Here is a 19,872-nt window from a genome sequence, read left to right as displayed (position 1 = left end):
TTATGCATTTTCTTCTATATGATAGATCAGGTGCATATATCTAGTACCATAACAACTCATGCATATCAAGAATTTAGATGATAAGGAAGTCAAGAGGAAAATAATGCAATGCAATCTCGAATCAGACATCTATCACATACATACTCATGCTAGTCTATCAGACGCATACTCATGCTAAAGATCATCTCTACATAATATCATAATAATATAATCATCTTCAACTATCTCTATATATTACCAGCATACTCATATCCTAGATCAGTCTAATCAAATGAATGATAAAATATGCTCAACTGAAATCATCTCTAAACAAGGTTATATAATCACGCTAAAGGCCAAAACATGCATATACATAATTATAGAATAAATCCTAATTTGAAAAGGGCGTCTAGAGAATAAGATTACTCACTGTCTGATCTGAAGACACAAACCACGCATCTCTCACGTCCGTCAATCAAATATCAACTCATCGTCAGGGTCCACGGAGTCTCACATAAGGGGGTTTGGGGTCTGAAAATATTTAAGTACCATGAAGTTAAACGTTTATCTAATTAGAATTAATTCAAGTAAAATATAACTGTTTATTAGGTTTAGAATCACTTCTCTTTTATTTTTGATTACATAACTAGATCTATATTATAAATACGATTCAAATACTATAATTATATTATTATCATAAAATGCTAGTTATACCATAAGGAGAAAAGTTTATTTCTTTTTATTTATAATATTCTAAATATATAATTATAAAGTAAAAGCTAAATAATTATAAATAAGATATAAGTATAGATAAGATCTATTTTATAATTAATTTATAATTCTTAGTCTATTTTGATTAATCAAAAATTATATATAATATTTACTTAATTACGCAAAATAATAAATAAATAAATTAAGAGGACTATCAATCTTATCCTACACACAATAGTATACAATAAATTGTTAAAATTACTTGAAATGCATAAATATAATATAAATAAATAAATATAAGTATTACCTATATTTATGTGCAATAGTTATAACCTAATTAAATAAATGAGCAAACATAAAATAAAGTAGATAATAAAAACAATATCATCAGTGCTAGGCCGAGCCCAGCACTGTTGTAGAAGCAGAAGAAGGAGCTAAGAGGGAAGAATGGAAGAAAGAAGAAAGAAAAAGAAGAACGAAGAAAGAAGAAAGAAGAAAGAAGGAAGAAGAAGAGGAGGAGAGAAAGAAAGGAAAGGAGGAGGAGGACTTAGCGCCGGCGGGAAGGGCACCGGCCGCTGGTGGCTAGCCGGTAGCTCAGCTCTGGTGAGCCCAAGCCCAAGAGTGCAAGCGAGTGGGAGAGAGAGAGAAAGAGAGAGAGGAGAGGGAGGAGGCTCACCGCATTAGTGGAGGCGGCGGTGGTGGCGGCTGCAGGCTGATGTTAACAAGGGAAAGAGAGAGAGAGAGACCGAGAAAGAGAGATTTAGAGGGAGAGAGAGAAAGAGATTTAGAGGGAGAGAGAGAGAGAGAGAGGTGGTGGGGGGTTGGCGGCGGCTGCGGCAACGCTAGGAGGTGCGTGGCACCCCCATGCTGCGCCTAGATGCATGGGCACGAGGCCGACCATGTCGTGCCCATAATAAAATTATTATTATTATTATTTTCTCTTTTTTAAGGATAGGTTGTTACATTTTTTCTGGTTGTTACAAATAAAACACCTGTCTAAATTACTTATGTTATTTAGTTAATCTAAATTAGATTTTTAGATATTTAAATTTTTCAAAAATATATATTTAGTAACATGGTTATTAGATAAGTGTAATTAATGTAATTTCAATTGATTATAATTATAGATATTTGTACATAAATATAGTTATAACTTCATATATTTTTATTAGATTAATACATGTCTGTATTATTAGGTGTACATATATATATACAACTTATTATACATTATTATGCATGTAATAAAATAGTAGGCTTACTTAATGTTTATATTACATGATTAAGTAAAGATTATTTTATATGCAACTCTTAATTTGTTTAATAAGAGTAGTAGTGACAAAATAATTAAAGTATAATTATATAATATATGTACTTGTATTTAAATTATATTATTGTACATGTAGCTTTTTATGTTTTTTATCAAAAGAGATTGACTATTATATACGTAATATATAATTAGCAAACTATGATTTTATAAATAAATCTAAAATTAGAATAATAATATATTAATGTTATTATACTTAAAAATATGATATAAATCTAATCACTTAAGAAAAATAAAAGAAAATTTCTAAACCTGATAAATCATCGTATATTATCCAAATGGATTCTTATTGGATAAATAACTAACTTTATATTACATAACCATTTTTAGATCCCCTTTATTTGAGACCTCATGGACCCAGCTAGCGATGAGTTGATACTCGGTTGACGAATGTGGGGGATACGTGGTTTGTGTCTTCTGAACAGATGGTGAGTAATTTTATACCCTAGACGCCTTTCTCAAATTAGGATATATTATATAATTATGTATATGCATGTTTTGACCTCCAGTATGATTATATATGACTTTATCTAGAGATGATTTCAATCGAGCATATTTTATCATCCTTTTGATTAGGTTGATTTGAGATATGAGTACATTGATGATATATAGAGATAATTGGAGATGACTATACTATTATAGTTTTATGTTGAGATGATCTCTATTATGAGTGTGTATGTGATAGACTAGCAGGAGTATGTATGTGTTAGATACATGGTTGGAGTCTACCGATAGGCTCTGATACCAATTTGTTAAAGCTCGGATACCAAATTGATGGGATCTAGAACCAAAAGATCGGCTATGGAACAATTACTTAAGATCTGAATTTATTACAGGAAGCAGTCCGCACAACTGTGGGAAAATATTCGTTAGATATTTTCTAGTAGTTATAAAATTACGAAATGGGATGGATCTGTATCTTCCTAACCTACAACTTTTGTATTTACACCCTTCGCAGATTCGAACTATAATAGGGATGAAAATACGGAATAACGTGTGTGATGGTGGTGGTGACGGGTAGAGTGGATGTTAGGGTTATGGATGGGTATGGAGATGAGGATGGATTGTGGAAGTGATTAAGGGAAGTAGACAAAGGGCAAAGAAGAGGGGGTGGCTCGATAGTCGAGGGAGATTAGAAGTGAGGAGAAACCTTGCCAAGGGTAGAGGTGGAAGGATGGTGAAGAGAGAGGAGGAAGGAGTTTAGAGAGAAAATAGGAGGCAAGAAATCAAGAATCCAATAGCAATATAAAGTTGGGTGCCATCCACATATTTATAGAGGCTAGCCAACAAGTCCTAAAACAATATGAAACCTTAACAAACCAACTAAACCAGTATTCCTTATCTTCTCCGAATACCTTTTGATTAAGCTTTCGTTTTGTCATAGATATATTCCGAATCTAGAGAAGTCATGAATATAAAAGTTGTAGATATAGAGGGTTTAGACCTTATCCAACTAGTTTGATATCATTTGGACATGTGTCGAATATTCTACAAATATTTTTCTAAAACTGCGTAGAGTTGGATTTAGCTAATTAGATAAGATCCTAACTAAGTGTATTAGCCCACTACACTTCCCCTATCTTGCCCTCAAGGTGAAAAGTAAGGGAAACGCTCTAAGATATCAGTCTCCAACTCCCATGTTGCCTCATCAGATGGCTTGCCAAGCCACTCAACTAGAATCTCCATCTCCAATCTGGTACCATATTATCGTTAGTGTGTAGTAAGTACTCGAACTTGCTCTACGATCTCTATCTCCTCTAATGGCTCCGATAGAACTGATCCAACGATCTCATAATCTCCAATACGCTCCCTCAGCAATGAAACATAGAAGACAAGACGCACTCTCGACCCCTCTAGCAGCTCCAAATGATATGCAACCAGACCAATACGCTCCAACACTCGAATGCATTCGCGGTCCAACAGCAAATCGCCTCGATTCTCCAACTCTAGATGGCGCTCTGGATAATACATCACCTCCTACAACAATCTTAAAATATCTGGGTCAGATGTACATGCATACCTCAGCTCATCAAAGAAGGGAAAGGTAGGAGATGAATAGGCTGCAAGCTCAGCAGTATCGGGCTGGCACGGTAGTGCATCCTGTTATGTTTTTATTTATTGGCAATTGTGTATAAAATATTCTAAGTGTATTTTTTTCATGTATATGAGCTTTACACAAGTCTAGAATATCTCTGGTTTGAAGAATTGCAAGACTAGTAGAGAAAAGCTGTTGAGTTCATACCGCGTTCACAAACGCGTTCGAACGCGGGTACTGCGTTCACACAGACAGAGAGCCGCGTTCACAAACGCGTTCGAACATGGGTACTGCGTTCACACAGACTGAGAGCAACGTTCACAAACGTGTTCGAACGTAACCTGAAGAATTCAAGCTGTCGCGTTCGAACGCACTTGATCCCGTTCGAACGCACCTGAGATTAAGTCAGGCCGTTCGAACGCACCCGGGCCGCGTTCGAACGCACCTATGAATTTGCAATTTATTGGATTTTCGTGAGTACGGATAAGACTTGGATTTGGCTCTATCTTAGAGATCATATATAAGGATTGTGATGTCCTATCTCTAGGAGAGTTAAAGAAGCATTATTGAAGGAGACTTCTAGAGGCTACATCGGTTCTTCAACGAACAAGGTTCTTCTCATCTACAAATCTGAATCTTTCGTCTTAAGGGCTATCTAGACGAAAGATCAATCTCGACGGCTACTGAGATTGGACTTCAATCACGAGAAGCAGTGAATCGTGGGTTCTAGCGATCAAGACTGAGAGGAACAAAGTCGTTTGGATCGACGGGTTGTTTTGTGAGTCAGTCTTGTAACTGCTACTATTATAGTGATTGGTTTTGATCCGAGTTTGGATCCGTGGTTTTTTTCCCGTTTTGGGTTTTTCACGTTAAAATCTTGGCGTTCATCTCTGCTTTCATTCTTAATATTTCTTCGGAATTTTACTTAAGCGAACGAACGATATCATTGCCTAAAGGTTAGATACATATGTGTGTCTAGGGGTTTTTTCAATTGGTATCAGAGCAGGTTCTTTTACCTTTTGAGAGAGATCATATAGGCATGGATTTTCATAGAGATGGATCATCATCTATTAGACCTCTTATTCTAGATGGATCAAATTATGGATATTAGAAAGCTAGGATGAGAGCTTATTTGAAGTCTATAGATGAGAGAGTATGGATGGCCATTGTGAACGGTTGGAGTCTACCAATGTACATGGTGAATGATAAGTTTATTGAGAAACCGATTGAGTTATGGGATAAGACAGATTATGAAAAAGTTGGCTGGAATAGCAAAGCAATAAATACAATTTTTAGTTGTGTTTCCTCGGAAGAATTTAGAAGAATTTCTACTTGTGAAATAGCAAAAGAAGCCTGGACGATCTTAGAAACAACTCATGAAGGAACTATAGCTGTAAAACTTTCGAAACTTCAAAGGTTGACTACTAGTTTTGAAATCCTACGTATGGAGGAGAATGAGACATTTGATGAGTTCTATGCAAAGCTGAGTGATATAGTCAACTCTAGTTTCAATCTAGGAGAGAAAATTTCTGAAAACAGAATTGTCCGTAAGATCCTTAGGTCTCTTCCAGAAAGGTTTCAGGCAAAAGTTACAGCTATTGAGGAAAGTAAGGATATCGATTCTATGAAAGTTGAACAATTGGTAGGAAATCTACAAACATTTGAGTCCAGTCTTTCAAAACCAAGGAAGTCCAAAGGGATGGCTCTATCCATAGTTCAATAAATTCTTTCGGAAGCCAAACAAGTTGAATGCTGAAAAATTTGAAAAAAGCAAAGCTTTTGTGAAAAAGAAGAATACTGTGAGTTCGAATACAGGTGGTAGCAACAACAATGTCAAACAGAAAAATAAGAATTCTGAGAATAAAGTTCAATGTTTTGAATGTTCTGGTTTTGGACACATCGCACAAGAATGTCCTAATCGTCTTAAGAGAAAGGGTAAAGCTATGAAAGTTACTTGGGATGATTCAGATGAATCTAATGATGATTCTGAAAAAGACGAAGAAAACTTTGTAGCCTTTGCCTCTTCTCTGCTTAATACTGACTCTATTGTTGATACTAATAGTACAGATGATTTTGATATGCTACCAGCTGAGGAAGATGAATCTGAAATTCAAAAGGCATATAATGACTTGTACCGGGAGTCATTTAAACTCAAGAAAAGCAATCTTAGACTACTTCAACGACTCAAGGTAATTGAATCAGAAAGAATTCAATTTGAGGAGAAGTACAAATTGGAGCTTGAACGTGTCAAAGACCTTTCTGAACAACTTGACAATGCGAAAAATAAAATGAAGGGTGATGAAATTGAATTAGAGCAATTGCATAAGGAAGTTACATTTCTAAAAGGGAAGAACAAACTGGACGAGATTCTAAAAGCTCAGATCTCTGGAAAAGATAGGTATAGTATTGGATATACTGGTAATTCAAATAATAATAAAATTACTTTTGTTTCTGCAGGTATACAAAAGGAAGAATACCTGAAACCATCAATCGCATTTTCAAAGCAATCCTGGATGAATCCTTCTAAACTGAAGTTGAATCTACAAACTAGTGAATCTCCGACGGTACCAAAGGTAAACTCTAGTCACACTCCTTGACAAAAGGTGAGTAGAAAAGGGTTTGTTCCGACATGCTATCATTGTGGCATTCTAGGGCATATTCGACCTCATTGCAAATTTTTGCAAAAACCTAGAACTGCTTTCATTTATGGGATGAAAACAAAGGACATATGGGTCAAAAAAAGTGATTTGAAATGTTATGTTATGCATACAGCCTTGAAAGCTTTAAATTCTGATTTGTGATATTTAGACAGTGACTGTTCAAGACATATGTCGAGTGACAAGTCGTTATTTTCTAATCTTGAAAAACATGAAGGGAGAGTTGTGACATTCGGAGATGGTAATTCATCAAAGTAATAGGTAAAGGAAAGGTAAGTACTCTAGGGATTCCTAGTCTCAAAAATGTTCTTTATGTTAAGGGCTTGAAAGCAAATCTACTGAGCATCAATCAATTTTGTGATGAAGATTATGAGGTAAAATTCTCCAAAATTGATTGTACTATTCTAGATCATGATGGTAATGTTATATATTATGGATCTAGAACATCTGATAATTGCTATGTCGTTGGAACTTCACATAAACTGAAATGTAACAGTGCCTCTTTCGACATTGCAGATCTTTAGCATCAACGTCTTGGACATGTGAATCATAAGGAATTATTTACTCTGTCCAAATATGAAGTGATAAGAGGAATACCTAAGATGAAAGAAATGTCAAAAAGAGTGTGCGGTTCGTGTCAAATTGGAAAACAAATTCGTATCTCACACAAGAAGGTAAATGCAGCTACCACTGACCGTGTGCTACAATTAGTTCACATGGACTTGATGGGTCCAACAAAAACGGAAAGTCTTGGAGATACATATTACGAAGAACTAGGAAAGGAGCTTAATCTGGAAACTAAGAATCATGACGAGGACAAAGTTGAAATGAACAAAAATGATTGCAACGTATCGGAACCATCTACCAGAGTGAAATCAAATCATCCACTATCATAAGTGATCGGAGATGTGAATGAACCAATTAAGACAAGACGACAAATCCAAAGTGAGGTATTATTTACTTGTTATACATCTTCTTTTGAACCTAAAAATGTGAAGGAAGCATTGTTAGACGATTCTTGGGTTAATGCTATGCATGAGGAATTAGAGCAATTTTCTAGGAATGATGTTTGGTATTTACTTCCTAGACCTAAGAATGTGAACGTCATTGGGACAAAATGGATTTACAAGAATAAAAGTGATGAACATGGCAATATAGTTCGAAATAAAGCCAGACTAGTAGCACAGGGATACACTCAGGTTGAGGGTATAGATTTTGATGAGACATTTGCTCCTGTTGCTAGATTAGAGTCTATTCGTATACTGTTTGCCATTGCTTTTCATTTAAAATTTAAATTGTTTCAAATGGATGTTAAAAGTGCTTTCTTGAATGGTATCCTGAATGAAGATGTTTGTGTGGAACAACCTAAGGGTTTCGAAGATCAAAAATTTCCTTCTCAGGTTTTTAAATTGAAAAAGACTCTTTACGGGCTAAAACAAGCTCCAAGAGCTTGGTATGAGAAGTTGACCACCTTTTTAATGGATGCGGGGTTCACTCGAGAGGGAGTAGACAAGACATTATTCATTAGACGTGAAAACAAGAGTTTAGTTGTGGCACAAATATATGTGGATGACATTGTTTTCGGGGCGACAAGTCAATTATTAGCTAAGGAGTTTGCAGATCTCATGCACAGTCATTTTGAGATGAGCATGATGGGTGAGTTGAAGTTCTTTTTAGGGCTTCAAATTACTCAATTGGAGAGAGGGATTTTTATCGCTCAAATCAAGTATGCTAAGGAACTTGTGACTAAATTTGGTTTAGAAAATGCAAAACATGCGAGAACTCCTATGAGTACGACTACCAAACTAGGTAAGGACATGTCAGGAAAAAATGTTGATCAGACACTGTATAGGAGCATGATTGGTAGCCTTTTGTACTTAACTACTAGTAGACCTGACATTTCATTTAGTGTCAGTGTGTGTGCTAGGTTTCAGTCTGAACCTAAGGAGTCATATTTGTTTGCTGTGAAACGTATCATAAAATATGTCAGTGGCACAGTTGATTTAGGTATCTGGTTTACTTATGACTCGGGTGCTATCATATCGGGATACACGGATTCTGATTGGGCAGGTTCATGTGATGATAGAAAAAGTATTTCAAGTGGATGTTTTTATGTTGAAAACAATCTGGTTGCTTGGCACAGTAAGAAACAAAACTCGATATCTTTATCTACTGCGGAGGCCGAGTACATTGCAGTAGGGAGTTGTTGTTCTCAGTTACTATAGATGAAACAGATGGTCAAAGATTACAGCATTGAACAAGATACTATGGTGCTTTATTATGACAACATGAGTGCTATTAATATATCGAAAAATCCTGTTCAACACTCGCGTACAAAACATATTGATATCTGACATCATTTTATACGCGAGTTAGTTGAAGACAAAACAATAGCACTAGAACATGTTGAGACGGAGAAACAGTTGGGTGATTTGTTTACAAAACCTTTGGATTTACAGAGATTTGAGTATCTTCATACTTCTTTAGGGATTTGTGTTCTTTTTGGTTTGCGAGTTTCTTTCGTTTCATTTTTGTTTTTAGGTTTTCTTTTACTCTGAAATTTTATTTGGTTTTAGTTTCAGATTAGTCGAGAGTTTTTTGTCATAAAAAAAATTTGATGCACTCCTAGATTCAATAATATACTCTTGACATAAAAATATGATTTTTCTCTTGATTATGAGTTATTATAGTCAATTTTGTCATCTTGTAGTATATTGTATCAATTTTGATTTTGTCACTCCCTCGACTTCTATTATAATGAAACTAATTTTAATGCACTCATAACGTATGTGTATTCTTGAGTGAGCATGATATCCTGAATTATTTTTTTAAATAGCTCACTATTAACCTTGATTTGCACAGTTTGACCTCATGCTTAGTCATCAAAAATTTGTTCATAAAAGATCAATGAAAAAGGCTACAATGAGTTAGTATGAAAGCCGTCTTGTTTCGAGTCCAGTTTGACTCAGTACATTACATGCAAATTCAAAAAAAAATGACATATGTGAATTTTTTTTTGCACATTGTTTGATTTGTACTACAAGAAAAGGGCTACCTACTCATGTGTGAAAGCCATCATTGCACATATATGTTTCAGTAAAAAAAATACAAAAAAAATTCTTGTTATGTTATGAAGAATAAGTCGAAAAGTGCAAAATTTCAATACTAAGTCGGTTTGACTACTGTGTTGCATCATTGTTTATATAGGAAAGTTTGTTTAAGAAGATTGGTTCATGTTATCTATGCTCATCTTGCATATGCATATCGTTGATCAATCAAGATTAATTTAATTTTGAGTAATGCATTCGAATTGATTATAATATGTTTTTGATGATTTGATTGATCTGTGTATGACTTATTTTATTTGATTATCATATTCTATGTCTTGAATATATTTTGAAACTCTAGAAGTGCATCTCCAAAAAGATTTTTGATTCGTTTTAGTTTAAAATAAAAAATAAAATAAAATAAAATAAAAAAAAAGTGGGCGTTCGAACGCAGATTTTTGAGTTCGAACGCGATGACTGGCGCGTTCGAACGAGCAGACTGGTGCGTTCGAACGCACTCGTGGTTTCTTTAAATACTGCATCCGAACCCAAGGGTTTCATCTTCCATTTTCCAAACCCTAAAAACCCTTCATTTTCCTCTTCTCAAATCTTCAAGATCTTGGTGTTTTTCATCGAATTTTTCACTTCAAATCCTTTTAGAGGGTAGTTCTCCTTCGGATCTAGCGTCTTTCAACCAAATCTTTGAGTTTTTCTTCACTTTTGCAAGGTATGATCATCCATCATTCTTCCTATTTTTTATTCAATAAACTTGCTTGATCTTGATTGATTTTGTGCGTTTTCACGTTTTGATCACGTTAATATTAACACCTTGATGTTTCTTGTGAGATTGAACGTGATATCTTTGAGTTTTCAAGAGAAAGATGGGTTTCATTTAGGGCCTTCATGGTTTTTAAAATTTTTTGAAATTTTTGCTATTTTCTTGGTTGCTTTGGGCATGTATTGAATCTTGCAACTTGTTTCTTTCTCAAGAATGCCTAAAAAAGTGACAGTGACCAAGAAACCAAGGCCGCCTTCGTCACCGTCTTCGGCTCCAAAATTTTCTTCATCAACGGCTGTCGGGCGCTACAAACACAATTTTGGCACTCGTCCTGTTATCTGTAAAAGACCTGTGGTTATATCTGATTTTTCTGAATTGGGGATTGAACAGATCTTTTCTGAGCGTGGTTGGTTATCTGTGTGTCGGATGAGCGGGACTGCTTATGTGGAAGATGTTCGAGAATTTTTTAGTAATGCCACGGTTTTAGATCGCTGTATACGTTCTACTGTTCGTGGTGTATCTGTCTACTTGGACTCAGATGTTATTCGCGCTAAACTTCGTCTTCCTGATGGCGAGTTCCAATATCCAACGTCTGCTCCACTTCCTGATGTCAATGAATATGCTGGTACTGTACTGATCAAAGGTGAACATTGGAAGGGAAACATGATGCCGCATGCAAAACTGACATTTGTGGCTCGCATGCTTCACCTTTTTTGTCTGTACAATGTCACCCCCAAGACTCGACATTCCAGTATTAGTTTGGATCGTGCATTCCTTCTTCATGCGATGTTATCTGGAGTCTCTATTGATTTGGTTGCCGTGATTTATGATTCGATTCTTACAGCTACACAGAAAGAAGCACCTCGTGAGGGGTTACCGTTTGGCATCTTTATTACAAATTTGTGCACTCAGAGTGTGGTGCGTGTGGATGTTTCGGAACCTTCCCTTACTTTGCAAAAACCGTTGAATCGGATTACTTTGCAAAAACCAGTCGTCTCCTCTCAAGCCATCCTCTTCAGCCGCTGGTCGTTCATCGCACCTCGACAGTTCTGATGATAGCTCTGACGATGACTCGTCTCCTATTGAGGGGGAGTTACTACAGTACTCTGACCGTTTCGATCAGCTTAGTATTCAAGTGCAGGATCTCCATTCGGCAGTGAATGATTTACGAACTGAGCAAGCTCGTCAGGGGACTGTACTTGACTCTGTGTTGACGATTCTTCATCGTTAGTTTCCTCCGAGTTCCTAGTTTTTGGCATTTATGTCAAAAATGGGGAGAGTGTCTAGGTGTGTAGGGGGAGTATGGGCATAGGGGGAGTTTATTAGAGTCGGAGTTTATGAGAGTTAGAGTCGGAGTTTATGAGAGTCTTTAGATTTATAACTTTGCTTGAAGTAACTGTGAACTTTGTTTGTGAATTTTGTCTGCTTACATACTTTTGAACTTATGCTCCATTGATAACTTGTGTTTGGATTGTTTATTCATTTCAAGTTATTTTCACTTGATCTTGGATTGGTATATGTTGATTTGCAGGGATTGATGTGCAAAATATTCTAGACTTGTTGATTGCTCAGTTTGAAGTCTTTGTAATATCTTGTAACCTGGGTGTTTTGTCACAAATTGCCAAAGGGGGAGATTGTTATGTTTTTATTTGTTGGCAATTGTGTACAAAATATTCTAAGTGTATTTTTTCATGTATATGAGTTTTACACAAGTCTAGAATATCTCTGGTTTGAAGAATTACAAGACTAGTAGAGAAAAGCTATTGAGTTCATACCGCGTTCACAAATGCGTTCGAACGCGGGTACTGCGTTCACACAGACAGAGAGTCGCATTCACAAACGCGTTCGAACACGGGTACTGCGTTCACACAGACCGAGAGCAGCGTTCACAAACGCGTTCGAACGTAACCTGAAGAATTCAAGCTGTCGCGTTCGAATGCACTTGGTCCCGTTCGAACGCACCTGAGATTAAGTCAGGCCGTTCGAACGCACCCGGGCCGCGTTCGAACGCACCTATGAAGTTTGCAATTTATTGGATTTTTGTGAGTACGGATAAGACTTGGATTTGGCTCTATCTTGGAGATCATATATAAGGATTGTGATGCCCTATCTCTAGGGGAGTTGAAGAAGCATTATTGAAGGAGACTTCTAGAGGCTACATCGGTTCTTCAACGAATAAAGTTCTTCTCATCTACAAATCTGAATCTTTCGTCTTAAGGGCTATCTAGACGAAAGATCAATCTCGACGGCTACTGAGATTGGACTTCAATTACGAGAAGCAGTGAATCGTGGGTTTTAGCGATCAAGACTAAGAGGAACAAAGTCGTTTGGATCGACGGGTTGTTTTGTGAGTCAATCTTGTAACTGCTGCTATTATAGTGATTGGTTTTGATCCGAGTTTGGATCCGTGGTTTTTTTCCCGTTTTGGGTTTTTTCACGTTAAAATCTTGGCGTTCATCTCTGCTTTCGTTCTTAATATTTCTTTGGAATTTTACTTAAGCGAACGAACGATATCATTGCCTAAAGGTTAGATACATACGTGTGTCTAGGGGTTTTTTCACATCCGCCGCTCTATTTTTCGTTCCCTTCTTGTATTGAATTTCATAATCATACCCTAGCAATTTTGTGACCCATCGCTGCTGTGCCGGAGTGTGTATGCGTGTCCCATAAAGTATGGAAGGCTCCTCTAATCGGTTTGGATAATGAATCGTCTACCGATCAAATATGGCCTCCACCTTGTCACGGCATGTAGAATTGCTAGTATCTCTCTCTCATAAGTCAATAATTGCTGAGATTTTTGCAATAAAACATTACTAAGATAGGCAATGGGACATCCTTCTTGCATTAGTACAGCTCATATGCCAACACCCGACACTTGACATTCAACAATGAATTCTTTGGTGAAGTCCAGTAGCGCTAGAATGGTTGTCGTCATTATTGTTGTTTTCAATTTTTCAAAGACTGAAGTAGCTTCATCCGTCCATCTAAAAGAGTCCTTCTTCAACAAAAAAGTGAGAGGAGCAGCGATTTTGCCATATTCGGCGATGAATCAATGATAATAACCAATCAGCCCCAAAAATCCTCTCAATTCAGTGGTAGTAGTAGGAATAGGCCAAGTGGTCATACATGCAACCTTTTGAGGATCCGCCGCTACACCATCCTCTGAAAGTATGTGGCCTAAATACTCCACCTTTGGTACTCCCTATAGGGACTTGGACTTCTTGATCTTCAATTGGTTTTGCTCCAATAAATTCAGCACGTCTTCCAAATGTTGCCAATGCTCCAATTCAGTCCTACTATACACCAAAATATCGTCAAAAAATACCAAGACATACCTTCACAAGAGAGGCCGAAATATATCATTCATGAGGCCTTGGAAGGTAGCTGGAGCATTGGTGAGACCAAAAGGCATCACTCGGAACTCGTAATGCCCGTCCGGAGTCCGAAATGCCGTTTTGTGCACATCTACCGGGTGAACTATAATTTGATGATACCCGGCCCTCAAGTCAAGCTTACTAAATACAGTCGCCCCTACAAACTTATCCAGGAACTCCTCGATAATCGAAATAGGATACCGGTCCTTGATAGTAATAGCGTTTAGTGCTCAATATCGACACAAAAATGTCATGTTCCGTCATTTTTTCGCACCAATAGCACAAGGGATGAGTATGAACTATGACTTGATTGTATGAGGCCTTACTCTAACATCTCGGCTACCATATTTGAGATAACTTCTTTTTGCACATGTGGATACCGATATGGCCTCACGTTAGCTAGTGCAGCCTCGGGTACAATCTCTATACGATGGTCTACCATTCTTCTCGGTGGCAACTCCTGTGGCTCCTCAAACAGTCCAGAAAAGTTATCTAATAAATTAGACAATTCAATTGTAGTACCTGAACTCGTTTGAGGCTCATCTCCTGCTGGTCCTAACTGAAAAATATAGGCCAAATCATACGCACCAAGCAGCCCCACCATAGGCTGCATCGCAAAAATCGGCGAAGTCCATACACCATCAAGCCGCGTATCTTTATTTCCTTGTTTATATTTCATCCACATGCTCCAGAAATCAAATGTGACGGGTCCCAAACTTTGTAACCACTGAGCACCAAGGACAATGTCTGCTCCTCGTAGTGCCAATGGATACAAGTCCACAATGATGTCGTGTTCTTGCACCCGTATACCGACTCGACAACACAAGCTCTCCGCCCTAAGCTTCGTGCCGTCTCCAATAGCAACGTCAAATCCCGTAGTCGATTCGGCATCCAAACCTAATCTCCTCACTAACCTCTCGTCTAGAAAGTTGTGTGTACTCCCCGAATCAATGAGGATGTCCACACAATGGTTTCTAACGAGTCCATCTAATCATAACGTCCTCGGCGCAGAAGTACTTGATTATGCATGCATCGATATTTCAACTTGGATATCTTTCTCAGCGCCCTCCTCAACGATCTCCTCATGGGTCTCCTCTAGACACTCTCCATCATCATCAATCTCGTCATCCTCCTTAGGACCATCGATAAGCATCACACTCCCGATTGGTTTAGAACACCGATAATTAGAGGCAAAACGCTCATCACATCGAAAGCAAAGGCCCTTCGCTCTTCGCTCCTCCACCTGGGCAGGTGTGAGAGTTCGAACGATGGGTCTAGTGCCTCCTCTAACATCGGAAGAAGATCTCAAAGGTGGTCGTGGTCTAGTAGTCGCAGTCGCTGTTTTGAAACCGCAAAATTTGCAGCCGGCGTTCTAGGTGCAAATCGCTTATCTCGGTTGCCCTAATTGGTTTTCGTTGCCATCTTTAGAGCCCTATGTTTTTGTTCCATCCTCACGACCTTCTCAAAGGCCTCCTCAAGAGTAGTAGGACATAGAGCACGAACATCCGCTTGTATCTCCTCTCATAGCCCCGAAATAAATATACTCATCAATGTACGTTCAGGCCACGGTGGCTCACAACAACTACTAACTCTTTCAAACTCGGCAGCAAAATTTTCATATGTCGCTGTCCCAAATCTGCGTGTAATCCTCCTACAAAAATCAGCCCATCCGATAAATCCACCACCACGAATAATCGATTTATACCAATGCAATGCCATTCCTTAGAGGTGAAAACTTGCCATCTGGACTTTTGCATCTTCCGATGTACCTTGACAATCAAAATATTGTTCAACTTAAAATACTCAATCCGTTGAATCACCGCCTTGGAATTTTAGAAAGTCCAAGCATGCGGTTCTCCCCCGAATAGCATTGTCAGGTTCGCGAAAGATTCTTGCTTCAGGTCTAAACCTTTGTGGATGTTGATCACCTTCTCTAAATCCTCGAGTACGTCCATCACCATCTCCATAGGGATCAAGCTCATCCTCATAGTGCCAATCCTTCTCATCGACGAAGCGCAACGGTGCCTCACGCCTCTCGGGTTCTACCACCACCGGTCTTGGGTTTTGTAACGGAGGTAGGGGATGATGTGAAAGCATATGTAGGAGAGGATCATTGACACTCATATGACGCACCTGGACTTGTAGGTATCGGTTCGATGGGGTCCCACCGCTGGTCCTTCTTGAAATTCTGTTCGTCGTCGAGGAGATGACGAACCTAATCGGTTCACGACATATTCCTTGAATTCATTGTGATCTTTTTGTATGTTGTCAACTCTATGCAACAATGTTTGGAATATGCCCCTTAGTTGATCCATATTCGCTCTAAGGGAATCGGCCTTATGGTTAGGATCATCGTGCATTGAGTCCTCCCTTGTCAGTGTGCTCTTCATAGGTCTCATTGTTGATGTCATCTTCCTTATTTCAACCATTAATGGAGGTTTGAGGTTTGCCTGCTTTGATACCAATTGATAGGCTCTAATACCAATCAATAGGCTCTAATACCACTTGATAAGCTCTGATACCAATTGATAGGCTCTGATACCAATTTGTTAAAGCTCGGATATCAAATTGATGGGATCTAAAACCAAAAGATCGGCTACGGAACAATTTCTTAAGATCTGAATTTATTGCAGGAAGCAGTCCACGCAATTATGGAACAATATTCGTCAGATATTCTCTAGTAGTTATAAAATTACGAAACCAATTGGGATGGATCCGTATCTTCCTAACCTACAACTTTCATATTTATGCCATTTGCATATTAGAATTGTAGTAGGGACAAAAATACGGAATAACGTGGGTACTGGTGGTGATGATGGGTGTAGTGGCCAACGGTAGATGTGGAAGGATAGTGAAGAGGGAGGAGAGAGGAGTCTAGAGAGAAGATAGGAGGCAAGAAATCAAGAATCCAATAGCAATATAAAGTTGAGTGCTATCCACATATTTATAGAGGCTAACCAAGAAGTCCTCAAACAATATGAAACTCTAACAAATCAACTAAATCAGTATTCCTTATCTCCTTCGAATACCTTTTGGATTAAGCTTTCATTTTGTCATAGATATATTCTGAATCTGGAGAAGTCATGAATATAAAAGTTGTAGAACTAGAGGTTTTCGACCTTATCCAATTAGTTTGATATTATTTGGATTTGTGTCGAATATTTTACAAATATATTTTTAAAACTGCACAGAGTTAGATTTAACTAATTAGATAAAATCCTAGCTAATTGGAGATGACTATACTATTATAATTTTATGTTGAGATGATCTCTATTATAAGTGTGTATGTGATAGACTAGCAGAAGTATGTATGTGTTAGATACATGGTTGGAGTCTACATTGCATCTTCTTTCTCTTGGCTTTTTTACCACCTAAATTTTTGAGTTGCATGATCTGTTGTAGTACTGGATATATGTATATGATCTATCATGTATTATAAAATTATAAAAATACTTATATATATGATGTGATGTCTAGAATGGTATCTGGTCTAGACTAGTACTAGACATATTCTTACCATATGGTAGAGTATGATGATGGCTAATGGTTATACTCTTAGCGTATAACAAGGTATAATTATTATTGATATACCCTTAGCGTATGACAGGGTATGATTATTTACTGAGATACCCTTAGTAGATTGCAAAGTATAATTTTCTTCTGAGATACCCTTAGTGTATGGTAAGGTATGATTTATCTCTTGAGATACTCTTAGCGTGTGATAGGATATGCTCTGAGCTTGTGGCATGATATGTATTGAGTTTGGGGCCGGGTACCATAGTCCAACAGGGTGGATGATATTCAGAGTTGAGATGAATGACTGTGATAGTGTAAAATATGTGAATTGTATCTAACTATGACATATATGATATCGAGTAGTTGGCATGCCTCATGCATCGATACTGATATGACTATTATTACTCGATCATGATTGTTATACTTCGTATGTTATTATATTAGGTGATGTTATATTATAATTTCATCATGAGATATATTTTTGATTGAGGATATAATATGCCAATTCATGAGAATTGATTTTATTTATATATATGTTATCAATGATACATATATATATATATATATATATATATATATATATATATATATATATATATATATGCTTATATATGACATCATGCTTCTTTCTGATTATATTATTCAGTCCATAATTTACTCTCTATTTAGCATCACTAATTCGGGGTAAAGTCTATTCAGTGAGTTTTTTGCTCATGACCCTCTTTATTTTTTTCTAACCCTCCTTAGATATATGATACGTGATAGCGATTTGAGATATCTTGAGAAGATATTTAAAGCGATGATGAGGTGATCTATAGATGCGAGACGGTATAGATGATAGTTTATAAAAAAAATTGAGTTGTACCATTTTTTGATATTTGTATTCTATTATATTAAACGATGATTTGTATAATACATGTCGGATTTTATTGTACTCATGTATCAATATTTTTAGTTGTATGTTAATGGTTTGTCGTGACCTGTGTGGACTATATAGCTATCTAGTATGGTTGTTGTGAATTTAGATATGGATATGTTAACATGTTTATTTGGTTAATAGTATGATTTATTTGGTGATGGATTATACGAGCATGGATATGTTAGAAAGTTTTATTTAATGATATTATGATTATTTGAACACAGGAGTATATCTATGCGTGACGGGCACTGCCTGAGCTGTCGCGTGAGTCGTGCGTGTCGCGTGCGTCGTGCGTGTCGTGTGAGCGTGCACGTGCTCGTGTTGGGCGGGGGGCGGTACAGAACACCATTTTTTTTAATATTATTGAGCCAAAAAAATTCATAAATTCATAAGAAATATTTTAACTAACTAGAAATGTAGTACAATTCCAAGAATTTTATATTGCAAGTTATTTTAAAATTCAGTGTCAAGTTGTTTGTCAGTTCAATTTCGAACCTCCTTTCAAAAGTTTTTATTTCTTGATTGATGCACTTAGAAATTCAAATTATTCTAATATGCAAGTTTGACATATTATAAAATCTAAGTGAATGCACAAGTGTTCTCGCATATTATATATAAAATTCTTAGGCACACCTATAATTAAAGAGGCAACACTTAATTATAGTCAAACTAAAATTTAGTTCGCACCCCTCTCACTATAAATAACAATTCTTTTCAACTTATTCAATCAATAATATTTTTTATATAAACAATCCAAATCCAATTAATTTTTTGAATTTATATCAAATTTTAAATGGAGAGGTGATAGCAATATCCATATCCTATCCATTTATAATCAAAGCATGTTGGATTTGAAATTTACTTAAGTTCAATTAGATAATGGATCAGATTTGGATTCCTCATAAATAACTAATGTACTATGAAGTAAAAATAATGACAGTTTGGTAGTGAAAATTTAGAGCATAATACTTTAATTATCTCACTAAAAATAGCACAAGCTTAATATATTAAGCAAACATAAACAAAATACAAAGGTTTGAGACTCAAAGAATATGCATACTACATAAGTATCAGAGTAATCCAAGACTTTTATTACATATTTTAAGTATTGGACTACATTATCACCATTATCAGAGCTGATGGATATGATGCAGCCCAAATCTGACACGTTTATTAAATGAATAAAAAATTTGAGATCCGAATATGAGTTAATTGGATTCAGAGCGTATTCAATAACAAATAATTTGGATTGGGTTCAGTCCTAACCTAAAATAAAACTATTATCTAAACTTTCATTTGTATTACCTTGGATTTGTACGATCTACACTAATATAAAAATACTAACTTTTCATTCGAACTCAATAGAGAAAATATAAAAAGGTTTAAAACAATTTATTAGAGGTATTTCCCAAAAAATAAAAACTATTAAAATGTTAGAATGCCCTTATTCTATTAATTTACTTACCGTATTCTATTCTTCAAATTTAAAATGAAATGAACTATTTTATCTTCTCCTTTAACATTACAAGTCT

Source organism: Typha angustifolia, chromosome 13, assembly GCF_048772165.1.
Source record: "Typha angustifolia cultivar Huaian chromosome 13, ASM4877216v1, whole genome shotgun sequence".
Classification (NCBI taxonomy): domain Eukaryota; kingdom Viridiplantae; phylum Streptophyta; class Magnoliopsida; order Poales; family Typhaceae; genus Typha; species Typha angustifolia.
Note: the sequence above shows the minus strand (reverse complement) of the source record.